A 21829-nucleotide genomic window follows, 5' to 3' on the forward strand; every position below is an offset into this window, starting at 1 on the left:
ATACCATTTGATTGAATAAATTATACTCTTTTTCACAGGGTGAATAGGATCCTACCACACTTTCTGGTTTGCAGATTGGTGTTATATATTCAATGGCGCACAACATACACCCGAGTTTGGTTTTCAACTCTGTGGCTGATTTTAGTACGAAGAAGAGAATAGCCTATTGTGTATCTCTGATTTAAATTGCTCCACCATTATCCGTGAGCCTTCAGCTGCCTAGGCCACATTTAAACTGTGGAATCCCTCCCTTAATCTCTCTGATGTGATTCCCTTATTTCCTATTTCTTTATCTTTGTTTTTATTATATTGACCCATGGATGCTTAATAGACATATATTTTTAAGTTGAGCAGGGGAAGTGAGGAATGAAAACACGAGAGAACACTCTGATAGCTTCGGGATAACAGAACTCAGACTTTTCAGCACCCAAGACATTGGTGGGACTTGGTTCGATTGGTTGGCTGGTGGCCACTGAATTAGCCAAAAGGCCGTATTATGCCCAGTAACATGCAGTGATTGGGTCCTGCCTGAGTGGGATGATTTTCAGAGAGCCACGGGAAAGGCAGTTAGAGACCTTTTTTTTAATATATATTTCACTACAAACACATATCAAAACAGGTTACAGCAAATAAAAACCCTGGGAAACTAATTTCCAACAATCAACTATACAGTCTGTACATGTTTTTTTCCTTTTTCACTGCACCCCCCCCCCCCCCCCAACCTGACGAACAGCTCCTCAAACGCGGTCACAAACACCCCTCACCTTTTTCAAACGCCTCTGCAGAGCCCCTTAACTCATAATTTATCTTCTCCAACCGCAGGAAGTTGTACAGGTCACCCAACCACGCCGCTACCCCCTGTAGCGATGCCGACCGCCACTCCAGCAAAATTCACCGCTGTGCAGTCAGAGAGGCAAAGGGCACGACATCGGCCTTCCTCCTCTCCATGAGAACCCTCGACGGATTCATCACTACATTCAACATCTGTCTTATGTTACTAGCGAGCTGCTTGCCCTTCATGAAGCCTATTTGATCTTCTGTAATCAATCCTACATCCTCCTCGCCAACACCTTAGCCAATACATTCACATCCGTGTTCAATGTAATGTTCTCTGCACGGACAGATGGCGAGGTCGATGTGGTTGAAATTCTCCAAATGAACAAAACTGTTTATTAACTGTTTCTAAATCACGAAAAGGTTTCTATGATGTAAGATTACAGTTCAATATTACGGCAAAGTACAAATAACTATGGTGAACTCTTATTAATAACTATTGTCTCAGGAGCTGCTCGATATGCGACTGTGCTCTGTGCTTGTTCTCCATATTCTTTGTCTTTGTGCTGTGCAGGAGATTACCTCGTATCTCCATGAGGCCTGTCTTCTAGTGACCTCCTCCTGTCACCACGCTACCTGTGGTCAGATGCTACAATCTCAGTCTATGCAAACGACACCTATCCTAGCTTACAGTTCGGTTATTAAATTATAACAAATGATATTCCACATATCATTACATTCAATAGTGATACGAGCCTATATTACCCACATTTCACTGGGTCCTTCCCCTTTTTCAGAATTAGCGTGATTACTGCCTGCGTCACTGTCTCTGGCAGCTTCTCCTTCTCCGATGCTTCATTAAACACACCCAACAGATCTGGTGCCAGGTCCGTCCCAAATTCCTTATAAAATTCTGCCATGTATCCATCCGGCCCTGGGGCCCTCCTTAACTTCATACCCCTGATACTATCCAGCACCTCCCTCAGCCCAGGGGCTCCTCTTTGCTTCCTCCACCTGGGGAAATTCCAGCTTATCCAGAAACCGCCCCATGTCCCCCTCCTCTCCTCCCGGGTCTGCCTCGTAAAGTCCCTGGTACTACTCCCTAAATGCCTCGTTTATCTGCCCCAGCTCCGACTTGACCTGGGGTTCGACCTATCCACCCTCGACTTTAGGACACAGTTAAAATCTCCTCCCACGATCAACTGGTGCATGGCCAAATCCAAGATTGCTGCCAGCAACCCCTTCATAAGACCCACATCATCTCCCAATTTGGGGCATGCACGTTTTGGGCAGTTGGAGACCTGGACACTCAGAGGAAAGGACCTGCTCTCTCTTTCTCCTTGTTTCTCTGCAGAAAATCTGTCTAGCTGCTGCCTTTCTGAAACTGCAGACACCTGAATGAATCTGTGTGAAAATCATTATAGACTGAAAGCAAAAATCCTCAAACTGAAAGCACGACTGAAGAAAGTTGTGCTGGACACAACCATCTGAAACAAAGCCTCTTATTTTTTACTTTCATTATAATTTTTACACCCCTCCTTTCCCCTCACTGTTTGTTTGTCAGTCATATATGTGTCTATAGAATGTGGGGGTGAGTTAAAGGGGAGATAGGAATTAGATGATAGTTAACCTGTTGTATTTGCTGCATACTCAGTTATAGTTCCTGTTATTAATAAAATTAATTGTATTTCAGTTTAAACCTGGTGATTGTAGTTTTTAGACAACCAAAGGCCAAAGATAATGGGCGTTTTTATGAGAATTATTTATTAATTTCAATTGTGTTGTGATTGCAGGTTCAAGTGGGGCTGGAATTTAATTTCCATCTTAGTTATACTCAGCTCCTCCAAAGTCACTACCCGTTTTTTTTATTTGTTCATGGGACCTGGACGTCGCAAGGTGTGCCAGCAGTTATTGTCCATCGCTAATTGCCCTTGAGGGGCAGTTAAGAGTCAATCACATTGCTGTGGGTCTGGAGTCACATATAGGCTAGATCAGGTAAGGATGGCCGATTTAGTTTCCTACAGGTTATTAGTGAACCAGATGGCTTTTTACGACCATCGACAATGGTTTCATGATCATCACTCGACTTTTTTTAATTCCAGATTCTTATTGAACCTGGAACAGCAGAGTACTCTGGCTCTCTGATTACTGGTCGAGCAACAATGTCGCTAAGCCACCGACTCCCCACTAGGTGCTTTGTGTCCCCCTCAACCTAATTATCTCTATTGGCCTTTCTACTCCCTCGGTCTCGCTCAATTATCCCTGTAAGCTGGGTAGTGACCCAAAGGTCTCTGCACAGGCCATGCACATGTCAACCCCTAAATTACACAGTGTGTGCAGCCATGCAAAATAAAATGGATTACACGTTTAAATTAATTATTAAGCTTTGTTAATTATTAGGCTTTGTTAAGTTCATATGAAGCATGGTCGGATTTTGATAGGTTGCGGAAAATAGAGGACTTCTCCATGGAAGACTGTATAATGGAATTTGGCAGACTATATAAAAGGCTGCAGAAACACAACCTGGAATTTCCACAGTCTGGGTTGGCCTTTAAATTACTTGATTGTGCTCGAGTGAGCAACATGGATAGACTCCTGGTTTTGACAGGAGTTCAGTTGCAGATAAGGATACTTTATTCGATCAGATGACAGAAGCTTTAAATACGTTTCTGGGGAAACATTCGATTCCGATGGCTCTGATGACCCAAACAGATCAGCCTGCAATAAAGCAGAATATAGAAGATACACTACGAACAGGATGGCAAAATCACACAGCTACAAACAGGTTCAAAGACTATAGAAGGAGGTCGGAACCCGGAAAATTTGAAGTCGGAAACCCAGTTAGAACCTACAATAGGAAGATGAACCCCAGAAATGCCTGGGGTATGATAAATTGATGTTTTCGATGTGTCTCTCAATACCATTATGCTTTCAACTGTCCAACCCGTTATAATAGTGTTTGAAGCGACACATGACACGGTAGAGTCAGAAGAGGAAAAGATAGTGACCAGAAAGAACATAAAAACATAAGAACATAAGAACATAAGAACTAGGAGCAGGAGTAGGCCATCTGGCCCCTCGAGCCTGCTCCGCCATTCAATTAGATCATGGCTGATCTTTTGTGGACTCAGCTCCACTTTCCGGCCCGAACACCATAACCCTTAATCCCTTTATTCTTCAAAAAACTATCTATCTTTACCTTAAAAACATGTCATGAAGGAGCCTCAACTGCTTCACTGGGCAAGGAATTCCATAGATTCACAACCCTTTGGGTGAAGAAGTTCCTCCTAAACTCAGTTCTAAATCTACTTCCCCTTATTTTGAGGCTATGCCCCCTAAAGAAGGTATTGTCCTATTAACAAGCAGTTTTATGCCGGTAATGAGGCTGTTGGTTGCAGAATCCTTCAATTGTGTTGTATTGGACAGTGGCTGCATATCTACTGTGTGTGGAATTGACTGGTTAAAATGTTACCTGGACTCTTTGAATGCTGAAAATCGTAACAAAGTTAAGGAGTTTGGAAGTTCCACAAGTTTCAGGTTTGGGGATGATAATACTCTGAAGTCATTGAAAAGAGTGGTGATCCCTTGCAATATTGCCAGAGTGAATCATTTCATGAGCACGGATGTTGTATCAAGTGAGATACCTTTGCTTCTGAGCAGACCGTCAATGAAAAAAGCACATATGAAACTGGATAGGGAACAGGATAAGGCAATAGTTTTTGGAAAGACGGTGGACTTACAATTTACACAGTCGGGACACCAATGTATTCCATTACTGACAAATAATATTTCCAGTACAGGTGTTAAGGATGTGTTAATGGCAGTTGAAAATGAGACTTTCGCTGATAAAAAGCTTGTTGGATTAAAACTGCATAGGCAATTTGCGCATCCATCTCCTCGGAGGCTGAAAAATTTATTGAAGGATACAGGGGTAAGGGATGAAGATTATACTAAACTGTTAGAACAGGTTAGTGAATGCTGTGAGGTTTGTAGGAAGTATAGAAGAACACCAGCATGACCGATAGAAACCCTACCTTTAGCCAGGGATCATAACGACATTGTGGCCATAGACCTTAAGATCTGGGATAAAGCCAATAATATATTTATTTTGCATTCTGTAGATTTAGCAACCAGATTTAGTCAATCAGACTATAAGAGAGACAATCAACAATTGTACGAAGTAAAGAAAAGAGAGTAATTCTGGATCAAATCGTGGAAAAATGGAATAAGGACAGGAATGGGCCCACTGGTAAAATTCCTTACGGACAATGGGGGAGAAATTGCTAATGCTGAGTTTAGGGATATGTGTGAATACGTGAATATCACAGTTATGAATATGGCTGCAGAAAGCCCATTTAGTAATGGTGTGTGTGAAACAAACTATGATGTAATCAATGACGTGCAGAGCTTTAAGACATAATGTACGGCCATCAAATACCGTTTATAAACAAGGAGACATAGTATACTATAAGAAAGACAATTTTAATGAATGGAAAGGCCCAGAGAGGATCATAGGCATAGATGGCAAAACAATTATTTTGCAACATGGCAATCAAACTGTTTGGGTACATTCATCAAGGATAATGGGTACAGATTACAACAGGCAGCATGGTAGCATGGTGGTTAGCATAAATGCTTCACAGCTCCAGGGTCCCAGGTTCGATTCCCGGCTGGGTCACTGTCTGTGCGGAGTCTGCACGTCCTCCCTGTGTGTGCGTGGGTTTCCTCCGGGTGCTCCTGTTTCCTCCCACAGTCCAAAGATGTGCGGGTTAGGTGGATTGGCCATGCTAAATTGCCCGTAGTGTCCTAAAAAGTAAGGTTAAGGGGGGGTTGTTGGGTTACGGGTATAGGGTGGATACGTGGGTTTGAGTAGGGTGATCATTGCTCGGCACAACATCGAGGGCCGAAGGGCCTGTTCTGTGCTGTACTGTTCTATCTCTTCTATCTCTATCTATTACAAATGTTCTAATTTAGACAGAGCAGACAGACATGACGAGGATCCAGAGCATGGTATGCATGTGTTACAGAACTATAAGGACCAGTTGAGTGATATAGACAGGGTTTCTGTAGAGGAACACAACACTTCTGATGAATTAGAACAGGCCATTTTTCCAAAATGACAACTGCCAAAAGTGGGCACAAAAGTTACACAATTGCCTGAAGGGTCTAGTCAATGGAAGGATGCAACTGTTATTACTAGAGCAGGGAAGGCCACTGGAAAGTATAAACATTGGTTGAACGTACAGCATTTAGGGGAAGGAGTCAAGACAATGGATTGGGAACACAAAGTTCAAAAATGGAGGGCACAGAAACGCAGTGCCAGTTCAGATAGTACATCAGATACTGAACAGGTCTGCAGGAAAAGGTCGACAACTATTGAAAGGATACCCCACAGCAGAAGGGAAAGATCAACCAGTAGCAGTACAGAACGAGATATCGGGGGGAAAGGGGACGTAGTTTATCACGATCTTGGAACAGGAGTAAGCCTACAAATACCAATAGGAGTAGAAACCCACATACATGTGAGATTTTGGTCGCTTCCAATAAATTAGATGAGAAAATATCAAAGATGCCAAAGAGCAAGAACTGCATAGTTGGAGTGAATTTGGGGTATACACGGAGATACCAGATAGGGGACAAAGAGCTCTATCCCACAGATGGATTTGCATGGAAAAAGGTTCTACTGGATGGAACTTATAAGGCAAAGACCAGGCTTGTGGTAAGGTGATTTGAAGCAAAACTTAGAAGATCAGGATTTAAGGGTAGATTCATTAAGGCAGGAAAGGTTATTTTAAAGATCTTCTTGGCTCTATTAGCCACAAAGGCATGGGAATGCAAATCTATAGATACAAAATCTGCCTTTTTGCAGGGGCAAAAGTTTCAAAGAGACATTTTCCTCCATCCTCCGAAAGAGGCAGCTAACACAGAAGGGATACTCTGGAAGTTGAACAAATGTGTATATTGATGCGCCTAGAGTCTGGTACTTGTTGGTAAGATCAATTTTGTTAATATTAGGCTGTTGCCAGTTGAAAGCAGATCCAGCAATGTTTTACTGGCACTGTAAAGGAAATCTTTCTGGTATCTCTGGTATCTGGCATGTCAATGATTTTTTGTGGGGTGCGACTAGTGATTTCGTAGCTATTGTAATCTCTGGTTTGAGGAAAGAATTCAGGGTTGGAAGTCAGGCTTCCGGTGCATTTAAATATATTGGACTGGAAATCGGACAGACTAAGTTAGGGGAAACTTTACGTCAGGAATCTTATTTGTAAAGCATCAGCCCAATAGAAATTAGTCGTGGCCGGGTTTCACAAAAAGATAGATTGGTTTCAAAGATGGAAAAAGAGCAATTGCGAAGTTTAATTGGGCAACTGAATTGGTTAGGTAGACAGACTAGACCGGACGTTAGTTTTCATGTCTTAGAGTTAAGTACAAAAATGAATGATCGCAAAGTGGAAGACATAATAAGAGCAAATAAAGTGTTGGTCAAACTAAAAATGCAGGAGTGTGTTTTGAGGTTGCCGGTTTTAGGTGACCTTAAGCACTTGAAACTCATAGTTTATAGTGATGCGTCTTATGCAAATTTATGTGATGGGGTTTCAAGCGCAGGAGGTTTATAATTTTCCTTTTGGGGAAGAGTGATAAATGTTGCCCTCTTGTGTGGGAAACAAAGGAAATAAGGAGAGTGGTCAAAAGCACATTTGTTGCTGAGACATTAAGCCTTGTAGAGGCGGTGGATATGGCCTTTTATATACCTCAGATATTGACAGAAATTTTGGGATTAGAGGATTAGGGGATTTGGGTAATATACCTATTGAATGTCATATTGACAATAAATCCCTGTGGGAAAATGTGTACTCTACAAAAAGTGTCAATGAAAAATAGGTTAAGGATAGACATCGCAAGTTTGAAGCAGATGTTGGACAGAGGGGAAATAGCAAAAATTAAATGGGTCGACAGTAGCTGTCAATTGTCAGACTGTTTTACAAAAAGAGGGACTATCTCAAAGAAACTTTTGGATATTGTTAATGAAGAACGCATGTTCCTGGGACTGTTTTTTTTGTTCCAAAAAAAATGAAAAAAAAGGAAGGGGGAAATTGCGTATGGGTTTTTGAGTTTCTTGTAATTTTGTTTTCTCCTAATTATTCTTTTCTCCAAGGAAGGGGACACTGTTAAGTAATGGGTTAAGAGACATTCCAATTAGTTGTCTCATTTATGTTAAGTATCCAATAATTGACACTGATATGTAAAGAAACTTCAGGTGCCTTTGTGGCAGGTGGTGCAAAGATATAGTTTTGTGCAGAGTCTGTTGAAGTGAAATAAAGGTGTTTGTAAAAGGAGCAGTACCTTTGACTCTTTATACAACAGCAGCTAAATGTCTAACATCTGTGTGGGTTTCACCCCCACAACCTAAAGATGTGCAGGTTTGGTAGATTGGTCACGCTAAATTGCCCCTTAATGGGAAAAAAATAATTGGGTACTCTAAATTTATTTTTAAAATGTATCATAAATTATATAATAAGTATTTTTGATTTCTGATTGGCATTGGAAGGCATTGCATCACAAGGATGGATGTGTGGCCAACCAATGGCTGGAGAATGGGGGCAAGTCATGTGATGGAATCTCATCAATCACAGTTGCCAACCTTCATCCTAACCCTGTAATTTCCTTGGTACGTCCCTCATACCCTCATATTGTTCCATCAAAGGATAAGCTGCATAGTTGAGCATATCTGGCATTCAGCTGACTTAGCCATCCATCAACAGTACATCTTCAGCTGCCTCACTTGCTTTGCCCCTTTTCCCTTGGCTGTCAAGCTAAACCTCTCCATAAGTTCCTCTTCACCCTGAATTCCATCTCACTCTAATATCTTTCCCATCTTGCCCGTTGCCTTCCCCAAGTTCATTTGTCTATGAGAGCCAAAAACATCTGCTCCCTCAATTGTAGTTCTAATTACCCAACTTCTCGTTCTGTGGCCCTATTTTAGCCAACAATATAAATTATTCTTTCTCTGGACAGATTGATCCCCTCTTTTTCAAATCATCCTCTCGATCATTTAAGCACACCAAGCGAACATCCCTAATTTATTTTTCAAAGTTTTTAAACATGTTGTTTTTGATTGGACCTGTTCCCATCTCACTCACAAATCTCTTTTAATTCTTCCAATCAAGTTTTCATCACTCCCACAGTTACAAACACCCATTAACGAAATTAAAAATTGTAATCTGAGTATGGCCTATTATCCATTCACATCCTCCTTGGCCTCTTTTCAGCCTTTTTGAGTTTATTAAATACACCATCCTTTTCCATCAGCTTTCCATATTTTAGAGCTCAATAGCGCTGCTCACCTTTGGTTCCATTCATATGTTTTGATCTTGGCTTGGCAAAATATCCAGGATTCAGCCATTCCTTGCTGGTAACACCTTCCATCTAAAACAGAACCAGTTGAACATAAAAACTCAGCTGATACCTCCGAGCTGTCATGGGAGTACTGTAGTGCCCACCTTTCAAATGGGACATAAAATCAAGTTTCCCTTGCCTCCTCAGGTTGCTCTAAAACATTGCAAGGTGTTATTCAAAGAGCAGTGGTTTTATTTTTTTTAGAAAAAGAGACTACACCACATTTCACATAGACCACACTCGCGTACTCATAGGCATTTCCAAATGAAAAGGCCAATACATCAATGTAAATTGACACACTTAAACCTTTTGAAATTTGGACTGCATTCATTAGGGGCTGGTTTAGCTCACTCAGCTAAATCGCTGGCTTTGAAAGCAGACCAAGCAGTCCAGCAGCACGGTTCGATTCCTGTACCAGCCTCCCCGGACAGGCGCCGGAATGTGGCGACTAGGGGCTTTTCGCAATAACTTCATTGAAGCCTACTCGTGACAATAAGTGATTTTCATTTCATTTTAGGGGCTGGTTTAGCTCACCAGGCTAAATCGCTGGCTTTTACAGCAGACCAAGCAGGCCAGCAGCACGGTTCGATTCCCGTACCAGCCTCCCCGGACAGGCGCCGGAATGTGGCGACTAGGGGCTTTTCACAGTAACTTCATTGAAGCCTACTCGTGACAATAAGCAATTTTCATTTTTCATTTCATTTTAGTGACTCACTCTCAAAACCATTCGCCTCATTTTCCCTTACATACCAAATCCTTTCCATTTCACTCTTCTGCCTTCACTTCCATCCCTGTCTCTTTCATTCTCACTCTAATTTCTATTTCTTCTGTGTAATTCCATACTTTCATTCTCCCACCATCTCCATCTCTCATTTCTGCTCACCCACATGCATTCTGCATCCTTCCCATATAACCACCAGCAATAAATGATTCCATGTGTAACAATGTTCCCACTTAATGCCTCACCCAATAATAATAACAACAGAGACAAACGCTGCAATCAAGGTTCTTAACTGTGGCAGTCGTAATGTTTTTCTTGCATAGTCTTGTGCCAACTCCATATTAATCTGGAATCATTGAATCCCTACAGTACAGAAGGAGATTATTTGTCCCATCATGTCTGCACCGACCCTCTGAAAGAGCACTCCACCCAAGTCCACTCCATCGCCCTACCTCTATAACCCCTTAACCTATGTATTATTACCCTCTAAGCAGCTAGAACCTACATTTAATCCGGTCCCCTCCTACACCCTGGAGTACAAGCTCCCTAGGTGATTAGAGGATCCCCACAGGATATAAATTCCAAACTGGATGCAGGTTGGGGAGGGAGACCCTGCGGGAAGAGGAGTAGAGTGATTAGTGAATTGTTAGTTAGAAATAAACCAAGTTGTATCCTGCCTACCTGACTTCATGTGTTGTCCTTACCTTTCGGTCTTAATCCTAACCCACAAATCTTTGGACACTAAGGGGCAAATTATCATGACCAATCCACCTAACCTGCGCATCTTTGGACTGTGGGAGGAAACCGGGGCCCACGGAGGAAACCCACGGAGAGACAGAAAGAACATGCAAATTCCACACAGACAGTCACCCAAGGCTGGAATTGAACCTGGGTCCCTGGCGCTGTGAGGCAGCTGTGCTAGCCACTGTGATGAATGAAGGTTTATTAAAGTATAAATGTAAACTATATACACAGAGTGAGGTGAAAAGCTACCATGTTCTAAGATTCTAAGCTCCTCATTAACTGGGAACCCAGACTCTGTCCCATTGGCCAATCAGGTCACATGACCCTCCAGCAATTTCCCCCTTAAAGGAAATGCTACCGCATCCTTCCTTCTTTAAATTGCTGATTAACATTCTTCAAGTAACAAAGGAATTATTTATAAAAATAGACAAGTATCTCTCAAGGCAGTCTCTTATAAGGTAAATTGGGCAGGGGACTTCTTAATCCTTTGAGAGCGATGCAATTCACTAACGGATGCTTGTGCAGTAAAGGTAACTTTGGTTTGAACCTCAATGGGTTGACTCTCGATTTGCAAAGGTACATCTGTGCAGGAGGTTTCCTCAGTCCCCCCTGGAACATTACCACTTTGTCCTCAGGGTAGCTTGCTGTGGCTTCAGTTTCATTGGTAACCATATCACTGCAATTTGTATCTCTGCTGATTACGTCATGGACTTCATTTTGTGTATTTCCAACTACTTGGAGTGAGCATTAACAATAATCAAGAACGTGATGCCCATAAATGGGCCCACAAAGTCGATATTCTGTCTCAAACTGGCCTCCTAAGGGTGCATGAGGGCCACGGATGGCAAGTGTTGCTACATTTGACACTGGTCACATTGTTTGACTGGATATTCTCTGTCAATATCCATCCCGGGCCATTTGTGTGCAAGCACCTTCATCTTTGTCAGTGTAGCTCCTGTAACGAGCTTCCGAGTGGAGTGGGAACGACCACCTTTGCTCCCTTTAATATTATGCCACCTTCAAAACTTAACTAGTCTTTTCATATCTGAAAGGGTCGGAGCAGTACAGACCTGTTACCATAATGCCAGCTATGAAGGACCACGTGCTTGATTTGAGATAATAAGGGATCCTTTTGCGTCCAAAGCTTGACCTGCCATGCCAACGCTGGTAATGTATCAAGAAAGTACAAAGCAAGAATAATCTTCTGTGGTACAGGTGGAGGCGGAATACTCTGAGGTCAGGGATGGAGGCTCAAAGCATCCGCGTTTGAAATGAGGGTACCCATCCTATTTTAAAATGTATACTCGTAGGCTGCTAACAATAGAGCCCAATGTTGGATCCCAGCTGAAGCTGTGTCGGAAATGGCCTTATCTTCTCTGAACAACTCCAAACAGGGGTTTGTGGTCGGTAACGACTATGAAATGTCATCCATAGATGTATTGATGGAATATTTTGATTCCGAATATTATGGCCAGCCCCTCCTTTTCAATTTGGGAGTACGTTTGTCCAGCGCTGGTCAATGTCCTCGAGACATAGGTGATAGGCGTCTCTGCACCATCTTCCATCTTATGGGCCAAAACCACCCTTATTCCATAAGGGGATGCATCATGGGGAAAGATTATGGCGTGATCTATCCAAATGGAGACAGTGTCTTGTAGCGCAAGATTAGTCGGGTGTGTCCCAGTGCTTGGTGCACCGAGAAAACCCCCACTATTTAACGCCCATCCAGGTAGCTCAGGGCAGTGGGAACTCGCCAATGAGGCCGCACTTAGCCCCATTTTCTGCACTGAGGAGCTCCATTCACTGGAACTCTGCAGAGCAGCGAGAGACCAGGACACCATTTGTAAATGGTGTCCCGATCTCTTGAGCCCCTGACATGGCCCCTGAACTCCCTCCAATTTCCAACTCACTATAAGAGGGTCCTTGCCTCTACCCCAAACCCGCACAGGACATCCCCGCCAGCCCGGTCACCGCCGCACAAAAATTGCAGCTTGGCACCATGGCAGTGCCAGGCTGGCAGTTTCAGGGTGTCCAGGTGGCACCAGCAGTGCCAGGCTATCACCCTGCCCAGTGGGCTTTCACCTGGGGGCCTCCAATCCCCTGGGCGACACCCCTGAATGCCGATCTGTCTGGCTCCCATTTGGGGCTGGTTTAGCACACTGGACTAAACAGCTGGCTTGTAATGCAGAACAAGACCAGCAGCGCGCGTTCAATTCCCGTGCAAGCCTCCCTGAAAAGACGCCGGAATGTGGCAACTCGGAGCTTTTCACACTAACTTCATTGAAACCTGCTTGTGACAATAAGTGATTATTATTATCATGTTGTTTATACTGTACACTTCAGATTCATTCTCAGGGTTATTATCAACACTGTGTAGGAACTCTCTGTAAAGGAATCTCAGGAGACGTCGCGATCTGGATCTCGCTCTCACTGGGCGTGCTCCAGATCAGCATATTTAAATGAGCCACACGGCTCATTGAAATATACGTTTATCGGATTTACCCACCGTCTGGGACTCAAGAACTGTGACTGGGAGACCTGGCCAGGGTGCCATTTAGCACTGGTCCACACAAACATAGACCAGGTGTAACGGCAACTGGGGGTACCCAGGTGGCACTGCCAGGGTGTCAGGGCACTATCAGAGTGCCAGGGATCAGGCCTGGGGGGCCCAGCCAGGTAGGGGGGGGGGGGGGGGGCGCGTGGTGAGGGTGTGTTCTTGGGGGCCTCCCCAAGGTTGGGGGATTGTAGTGCTTGTAAGATGGTTATTGGTTATTGCTGCTATCACGCTTTTGAAGATGTTATAGACATGTTATAAATAAAAATTATGTTATTAGAAATTTATGCAGAAATCTAAATGTTGATTTCCACAATATTCTGGCAGATAGATCAGCCTTTATCCAATCCCTGAAGAAATGGTTCTATGCTTAAATTAAAATTTTATTTTTAAATGTTATTTTATATCTCGGTGGAAGGAGTTTAAGTCATGAGGTTATTGGGAATAAGGATTGACTGTATGTTGAAGTGACGAGCATTCTTTCAAATTAACATTCTGTGGTTATAATGAGAACACTAAATGGAAAAGTACAGTTGATGCATGTCGGCCACAACTTTGTCACACTGTCTGGCTACTCCCAATTCCACCCAATTGTTGGCAAATATATCAGTGGCTGACTACAATCACATTTCTCCATTTGGAATAGTTGTCTCACAGTCTCACAAAATCATCTCAATGAATATAACTAGAAGCAAATGAATAAACTACCAAAATATTAGACCTTATGTTTGGTTTAAAATATAAAGCAAATAAAAATATCAGCCAGAGAGAGAAAGAGATTTGAATATTGCAAAATCTGAAATAAAATCAGAAAATGGTGGTTCCATTACCATTCCAAAAGATAACAATAGGAGTTAATATTTCAAATGGAGACCTTGGAATAAAAATTCAAACGTAGCCAAAAAATGGACATGCACATGGCGAGATATGCCTGCGGGAACATGTTGGGTGAGATTTGATTTATTTTATTATTGTCACATGTATTAGTATACAGTGAAAAGTATTGTTTCTTACATGTTGTACAAACAATGCATACCGTACATAAGGAAGGAAGGAGCGACTGCAGAATGTCACAGTTATAGCAAGGTGTAGAGAAAAGATCAACTTAATACGAGGTAGGTCCATTCAAAAGTCTGATGGCAGTAGGGAAAAAGCTGTTCTTGAGTCGGTTGGTACATGACCTCAAACTTTGGTATCTTTTTCCTGACGGAAGGAGGTGGAAGATAGTATGTCCAGGGTGTGTGGGGTCCTTAATTATGCTGGCTGCCTTTCTGAGGCAGCGGGAATTATACATAGAGTCAATGGATGGGAGGCTAGTTTGTGTGATGGACTGGGCTACATTCACAACCTTTTGTAGTTTCCTGCGGTCTTGGGTAGAGCAGGCTCCATACCAAGCTGTGATACAACCAGAAATAATGCTTTCTATGGTGCATCTGTAGAAGTTGGTGAGGGTCGTAGCTGAAATGCCAAATTTCCTCAGTCTTCTGAGAAAGTAGAGTCGTTGGTGGGCTTTCTTAACTATAGTGTCTGCATGGGGGATCCAAGACAGGCTGTTGGTGATCTGTACACCTAAAAACTTGGAGCTCTCAACCCTTTCTACTTTGTTCCTATTGATGTAGACAGGGGCATGTTCTCCACTATGTTTCCTGAAGTCGATGATAATCTCCTTCGTTTTGTTGACATTGAGGGAGAGATTATTGTCATCGCACCAGTTCACCAGATTCTCTATCTCATTCCTATACTCTGTCTCGTTATTGTTTGAAATCCGACCCACTACGGTGGTATCATCAGCAAATTTGAAAATTGAGTTGGAGGAGAATTTGGCCACACAGTCATAGGTGTATAAGGAGTATAGTAGGGGGCTGGGGACACAGCCTTGTGGGGCACCGGTGTTGAGGATGATTGTGGAGGAGGTGTTGTTGCCTATCCTTACTGATTGTGGTCTGTGGGTTAGAAAGTTCAGGATCCAGTTGAAGAGGGAGGAGCCGAGGCCAAGGCCACAGAGTTTGGAGATGAGTTTCATAGGACTGATGGTGTTGAAGGCTGAGCTGTAATCGATAAATAGGAGTCTGACATAGGTGTCTTTGTATCTAGGTGTTCCAGGGTAGATTTTAACTCAGAAGTAAAATTGGACCATAATATTTGTGCTATCTTCTAGTAATCACAGGTCAGGCATGCAATCGACAGTTCCTGCACAATTTATTGCCTACAACCCTGTTTGGAGGGTCAGTTTTCAGGCCTCCCAGATGCCACTTAAATACAACCAGATCTCTTAAAAGTGAGGTGCACACTGGTTGCAAACACCAGGGAAAAATCTCTCAAAACAGAAATGGTTGCAGAAAGCACTGGGAAGGAAGAACTGGGAAGGGAGGACAGTAGCCAAGAAAAGGACTTCTTGCCCAGGCTCTCCAGCCAATAACTCAAATGCTATTGGGCAGACATCAATGAGAAGGTTAATGACAGAAGCGTAGCTCCAAGGGTACTGGACGGCTGCCATACTGAAAGAAGTTTAAAGACTAGATCAAAGATGTCAAGATAAGATTAATGCTCTCTTGCTCTTTGCTGACATCTCCACCTCACAATTTACAATAATAATTCCACCCTCCCCCATTTTGTTTAGCACTCCTACACTACATCTCCTTTTACTCCCATTGGCAACAATTGCAACCTTCACTTCTCCACACCTTACATCTTACACACTGCACACTAGCTATTCTACCATGATAGGTACATTATTTAAGCACCTCGCATAACTAACCTGTAAGCACTGTATGAAACCTTCAATTAGGAAGGAAGGCCATTTCTGCCTGTTAGTGCAATGTGTTGCTGGGAAGGTTTAGAATGTGGCAAATCAGCGCTGGGGCATTCCAAAATTGGAAAAGCGTCTTCCAAGAAACATATTTAAATATGTTTTTCATTACTTTAACCAATTCCAGTTTGTACTCTAGACGTTTGGGAAAAAGCCCGGATCCAATATGGCAGGCAGCACATATTGGCACAAGACATGAACAGTAAGGCTGAAGATTGAGGACTCAGAAGGAATAAGGGGTGCCATCTCTTCCACACCAAATAGCCATGTTTCCTGAAGGCCACAGGAATTATATGAGGCCTGTGTATCCATGAAGTGGCTCAAAACATTTGGCTTCACTGCTCCATATAACTGTCTTTACCCAAGTACCCAATAATGTAGGGGAAGATCCCTAAGTACAGTCATGTATTGAGGACCTCGCCTCTGCTCAAAGCATAGATGGTACATCAAGGCCTCACCAGGCAGAAGACAGTTGTGAAACGGTAGAGCGGGTGCAGGAAAAACTCTGAAGGCAGTGTCTTCATGCAAAGGTGAGTGGCATTATGGATGTTTTGGAAAGAAGGTTCAAACTGTGAGGGTGGAGGTTCCTGAGGGTTAGGGTTTCTGGTCTTTGCATCAATGAGGAACTCAATCTGAATGGGAGTGAGATCAGACAGAATTACTAATGTTTGATCTTTGGAATCAAGTGCCAGACGCAGCAGCAAGATATCCGGCAGCTAAGGGGACATTGTTGATATCTAGCCTGTTAAGCTGTCAACCAGTATTGTCCCTGAGTCTGTTACCTTCACAAGTGGATACACATGTATTTTTTGTCATTCTATGATAAACTGCGTCCTGTCATAGTTCATATTGTACACCAGATGGAAGAAAGATATTTCCAATGCCTGTTGCTAGGGAGGAACCTCTATGTGCAAGTATGTCTACGGGGTCCAATAGTGGAATGTCACAGGTTGGGAGTTAGTGGACAAAAAATGCTGCAGTTGCTTTCACATTATTTAATGACCTCAACAGGTTTCAGGCATCATTCACAGCAGCTGCAATTAACACAGTGGTAAAATACAAATAAAATACATTCTGCATTTAGACATGAGTCCAAGGTTTGGTGAAAAGTCTGTAAGCTCTCCATTTCACTTACAGCTGTAGCCTATTGTCAGAAAGTCCTCCATGTATGGTGTATATTCCCATGTAAATTGATGCCTCTCATAAGCTATTTATCAACCTTATCAAAACTAATAATGAGTGATAGTATTCAGTGTCAGCACTTTTGAAGCAAGTAAATACTGTTTGTTTTGTGGGTGATTGCAGTATGGCATGATGTTTTTAATGAGTGGATTCTTTTTTATATTTTACAGATTTCTCAATAAAGAAAAATCTGCCACAGTAAATCCCAAACTGTCCTTCCAATCTGAAAAAACATGAGATACGTTCCACCGTCATGTCTGCACCAGTATCAGTTAAACTCACCTGAGATTAAGCCAGCAGTAAATGTTGAATAAAATATATTCAATACTGAGGCACCAGTCCAAAATTTGATGAGAATGCAGAAAGGACAAAGTTATCACCTCTTTTGAACTGGCAGAAAGCTGCCCATTATTACTTGAATTTGCAGCATATATTCAGAAAGCGTTCTCTGTGATGTATATTCCCAGGGAGATTACGCTGTGTGATTCAAGTAATTCAACACTGTCTTGAGCCCATGAGATTAAACTGCTTAATAATGGGTTTTGCCACTGGTTTGAGGATAATCCTTTGCAAAGGGGAAAAAAACACCAGTTTCTTACCCTTGGTGGAATAATATTATAGATGTAAAAAGCAAAATTTTATACATCAAAGTTTGATAGCAATTATTATTGACCTAAAACCCAGACTGACAGACGCCAAATTCCATCTTTCCAGTAATCATGGCTTCTCTCTTATAATGACCATTTTCTCTCTGCTGTACTCTCGGTGGCACACTTAATCACATGTATACTAAAAAATGATAGTGAGGAGCTGGGAACCAGGAACAAAGAAGTAATCGTTTACAGACCTTTTCTGGACTCAACCACCTGTTGTGTGCCTCTGGTTACGTGCCTTTTCATTTCCTTTCGCAATAAGAAGTATGTGAACAAAGGTTTGTTACGATACACAGTTTATAATATTCTATAATTTTAGAACATTTACTTTGAAGGTCACATTTTTGTAAACCTTGGACCAGGTTTAAAGATTGTTTCCAAAATGGATTCTGAGGGTCACCTGACTTACTCCTTGGGGATTTGGGCTGGAACCCCTTCAGCCAGGCAAAGTGGAGGCATCTTCAGGCACATACATTTAAAATTTAAAGAGTATTTAAAATGGAATAAACAGAAACTCATTGACACTACCTGATTAGCCACTGATCCTTTTGATCACTATAGGGGATAAAGAGACTTCTGGTAACTGCAGCGGAATTACCAATTGCCTCGAATGGAAAGTGGCCCAACATTCTTGTACAGGTCACATGATAACAGTGGCTACATTGGTTTACTTGCAAGAAACATTGAAAAGGGCATGACGTTGCAGATGTACAGGGAACCATCTTGAAGAAGCTTCAACCCAAGAAGACAGAGAAAGGCAGTTGATAAGCGTTCCTAGTCTGCTGTAAAGTAACTAAGCAGCTGAAAGTGCCACGCCTGCAGAACAGAAGGAATTTTCTGCCCTCTCTGTAAACCCGATTCCACCCACTGAGCTCACTTGTTAAAGCAACTTCCAGCAATTCAACAGTTGAAGTCATCGCAGCTGCAGGACATGCTTACAACTTCAAAACTCTCACTTCAGACAATATAACAGCTCGACTTCAGAAACATCAAGTGAATTGTTCAAATTTGACAATAACTTTTTTTATTTCTGTATGTGTATGTGTTTGTAGATTTATCTTTTCTTAAGTGACTTACAGACCAATAGAGTAAAATAAACTCACCTTTATTTTAAGCTACAGGCTTTGTTGTAGAGATTAATTTTTAATTGAATTTCTCACTCTGCGGGTAAAAAAATACACCACCCACACACACACAAATACATTGTTCATGGGCGACTTCGGTAAAACAAACACATTTAACATCTGTGACAGGTTGGATTGTCGATTTTTAATTCATACTTTGCTCAATGATCATAAAAATAAGGTAATCAGAAGCTAAGTGCTGATGCCAGGACTAAATGAACAACAAGTAAGGTAGGTCTTAAGGTCTTACGAGGAAAGTTGAGGGTGCTAGGCCTTTTCTCATTAGAACGGAGAAGGATGAGGGGTGACTTGATAGAGGTTTATAAGATGATCAGGGGAATAGATAGAGTAGACAATCAAAGGCTTTTTCCCCGGATGGAACAAACCATTACAAGGGGACATAAATTTAAGGTGAATGGTGGAGAATATAGGGGGGATGTCAGAGGTAGGTTCTTTACCCAGAGAGTAGTGGGGGCATGGAATGCACTGCCTGTGGAAGTAGTTGAGTTGGAAACATTAGGGACCTTCAAGCGGCTATTGGATAGGTACATGGATTACGGTAGAATGGTGGGGTGCAGATAAATTTGTTCTTAATCTAGGACAAAAGTTCGGCACAACATCGTGGGCTGAAGGGCCTGTTCTGTTCTGTATTTTACTATGTTCTAAGTAAATTGGCGACGGTCCCAGAGCAATTCATGATCCGTTAATGGGCTAGCACCGGCACCACATGGAACTCGATCAATTCCAATGAAAAATGGTGTCCAATTCGCCGGGGTCGGGATTGCCACCCGAGAGGCTGCAAAGCAGCAGCCACATATTAGCACTCCACTCCCCCCACACACTCATCCCAGCCAACAAGATGGCAACAAGAAGAGTGACACGCCTTTTTGCGGATGCAAAACTTGAGACCCTACTGGATGCCGGGAAGGAGAGGCTGGCCACCCTGTTCCCTAGGTTGAGAAGGTGCCACCTGCCACCATAGACCGTGCCTGAGTGCAGATGGCAGATGCCATGCCTGCTATGGGCCCCATCGCCAGGACCGGACAGCAGTGTCACAAGGAGCTGCATGACCTCCTCAGGGCAGCCAGGGTGAGTAGGCAGCGCTGTGCCACTTGCACCAATACCCGTTCCCACACACTTTGCCATCCCCCCACCCAGAGGATGGCAGTACCCACCCGATGGCAGTGTGCTCACACCTCACCCTGCACCACATGCCAGAACCCATACCGATTGCCGTGGCCAGGGCACGGCTGTGGCCAGGGCACGGCCACCAGCTGTCTACCACCTGTGCTGCTTGTGTCTGACAGTCTAACACTGTGTGCTTTCTGTCTTCCCCCTGGTGGAGAAGGCAGGACATAACCAGAGAGCGAGAGAAGATCAGAAGGGGATGGCCGGACTTGCGGCCCCTCACTGGACCTGGTCAGTGGGCCAAGAGAGAGGGTAGTCACCGAGGTGCAGGTCAGCAACAGGCAACCAAGTGAGACTCCGCTGTGTTTTGGTTTCCCATGGCATGCGTTGTACGATCCTACACCCCATCCCCTTGCACCATCCCCACACCAACCCTCACCACCCATCTCCACCCCCAACACCACTCCCCACACCGACCCTCACCACACCCTCACCCACCCTCACCACCCTCACACCACCCCTTAACCAACCCCTCACCCCTCCCTCACCACCCCCACACCATTCCAACTTGCGATCCAATCATGCACCATGTCTTGTGTATTGCGGGATCACATGGCGATGAGGAGAGCCCTTCTGGTGTCCATGGCGCCCAACCCCAAGCAGAATCCAGTGAAGATAAGGGAATAGACAATGATGTGAGTCCCAAATGCCAACCCGAGACACCCCGGATCACCAGTCTTGGAACAACACTGACTTCCCATCACAGATGTCTCCAACACCCTCCACCATGCCAGAGACATTCACCTCAGTTGGGGATGTTAGTGAAGAGGCTAACTGATGCGGACCACACACGTGCTGAGGTACATCAGGTGGAGGTAGGAACCACCGAAGCATCGGACGGTCGGAGGGCAGCCCGACCCCAGGGACTAGCTGCTATCCAAACGGGTTTCGGGCTTACTAAGAACAAAGAATACAGCACAGGAACAGGCTCCTTCGGCCCTCCAAGCCTGTACCAGCCATGATACCACCCTTGGCGAAAACCCCCAGCATGTCCTTGTGCTATATCCCTCTATATCCATCTTAGATAGGCTTAGGGCAGCACGGTAGCATTGTGGATAGCACAACCGCTTCACAGCTCCAGGGTCCCAGGTTCGATTCCAGCTTGGGTCACTGTCTGTGCGGAGTCTGCACATCCTCCCCGTGTGTGCGTGGGTTTCCTCCGGGTGCTCCGGTTTCCTCCCACAGTCCAAAGATGTGCAGGTTAGGTGGATTGGTCATGATAAATTACCCTTAGTGTCCCTTAGTGTTGGGTGGGGTTACTGGGTTATGGGGATAGGGTGGGGATAGGGTGGAGGTGTTAACCTTGGGTAGGGTGCTCTTTCCAGGAGCCGGTGCAGACTCGATGGGCCGAATGGCCTCCTTCCGCACTGTAAATTCTATAATTCTATGATATATGTATTTGTCAAGATGCCTTTCGAACGCCGTCAATATATTTGCTTCCACAACCTCCCTTGACAGTCACCACCACTCTTGTGTAAAGAAACCTGCATTGCACATCTCCTCTAAACTTTACCCCACGGACCTTAAATCTATGCCCCTAGTGACACCTCCACCCTGGGAAAGAGTGCCTGCCCATCCACTCTATCCATGCCTCTCATAATCTTGTAGAACTCTATCAGGTCGCCTCTCAATCTCCGTTGTTCTAATGAAAACAGTCTGAATCTATTCACCCTGCACACCGGC

At 43.6% G+C, this 21829-nt stretch overlaps 1 long non-coding RNA gene across 1 annotated transcript in view; it reads right to left on the reverse strand.

Moving 5' to 3' along the window:
• The window catches only part of LOC119977362, a 176020-nt gene that overhangs the window by 40701 nt on the left and 113490 nt on the right, over positions 1–21829 (reverse strand). The window lies entirely within an intron of this gene.

The sequence above is a fragment of the Scyliorhinus canicula genome, chromosome 14 (genome assembly GCF_902713615.1).
Source record: "Scyliorhinus canicula chromosome 14, sScyCan1.1, whole genome shotgun sequence".
Lineage (NCBI taxonomy): Eukaryota > Metazoa > Chordata > Chondrichthyes > Carcharhiniformes > Scyliorhinidae > Scyliorhinus > Scyliorhinus canicula.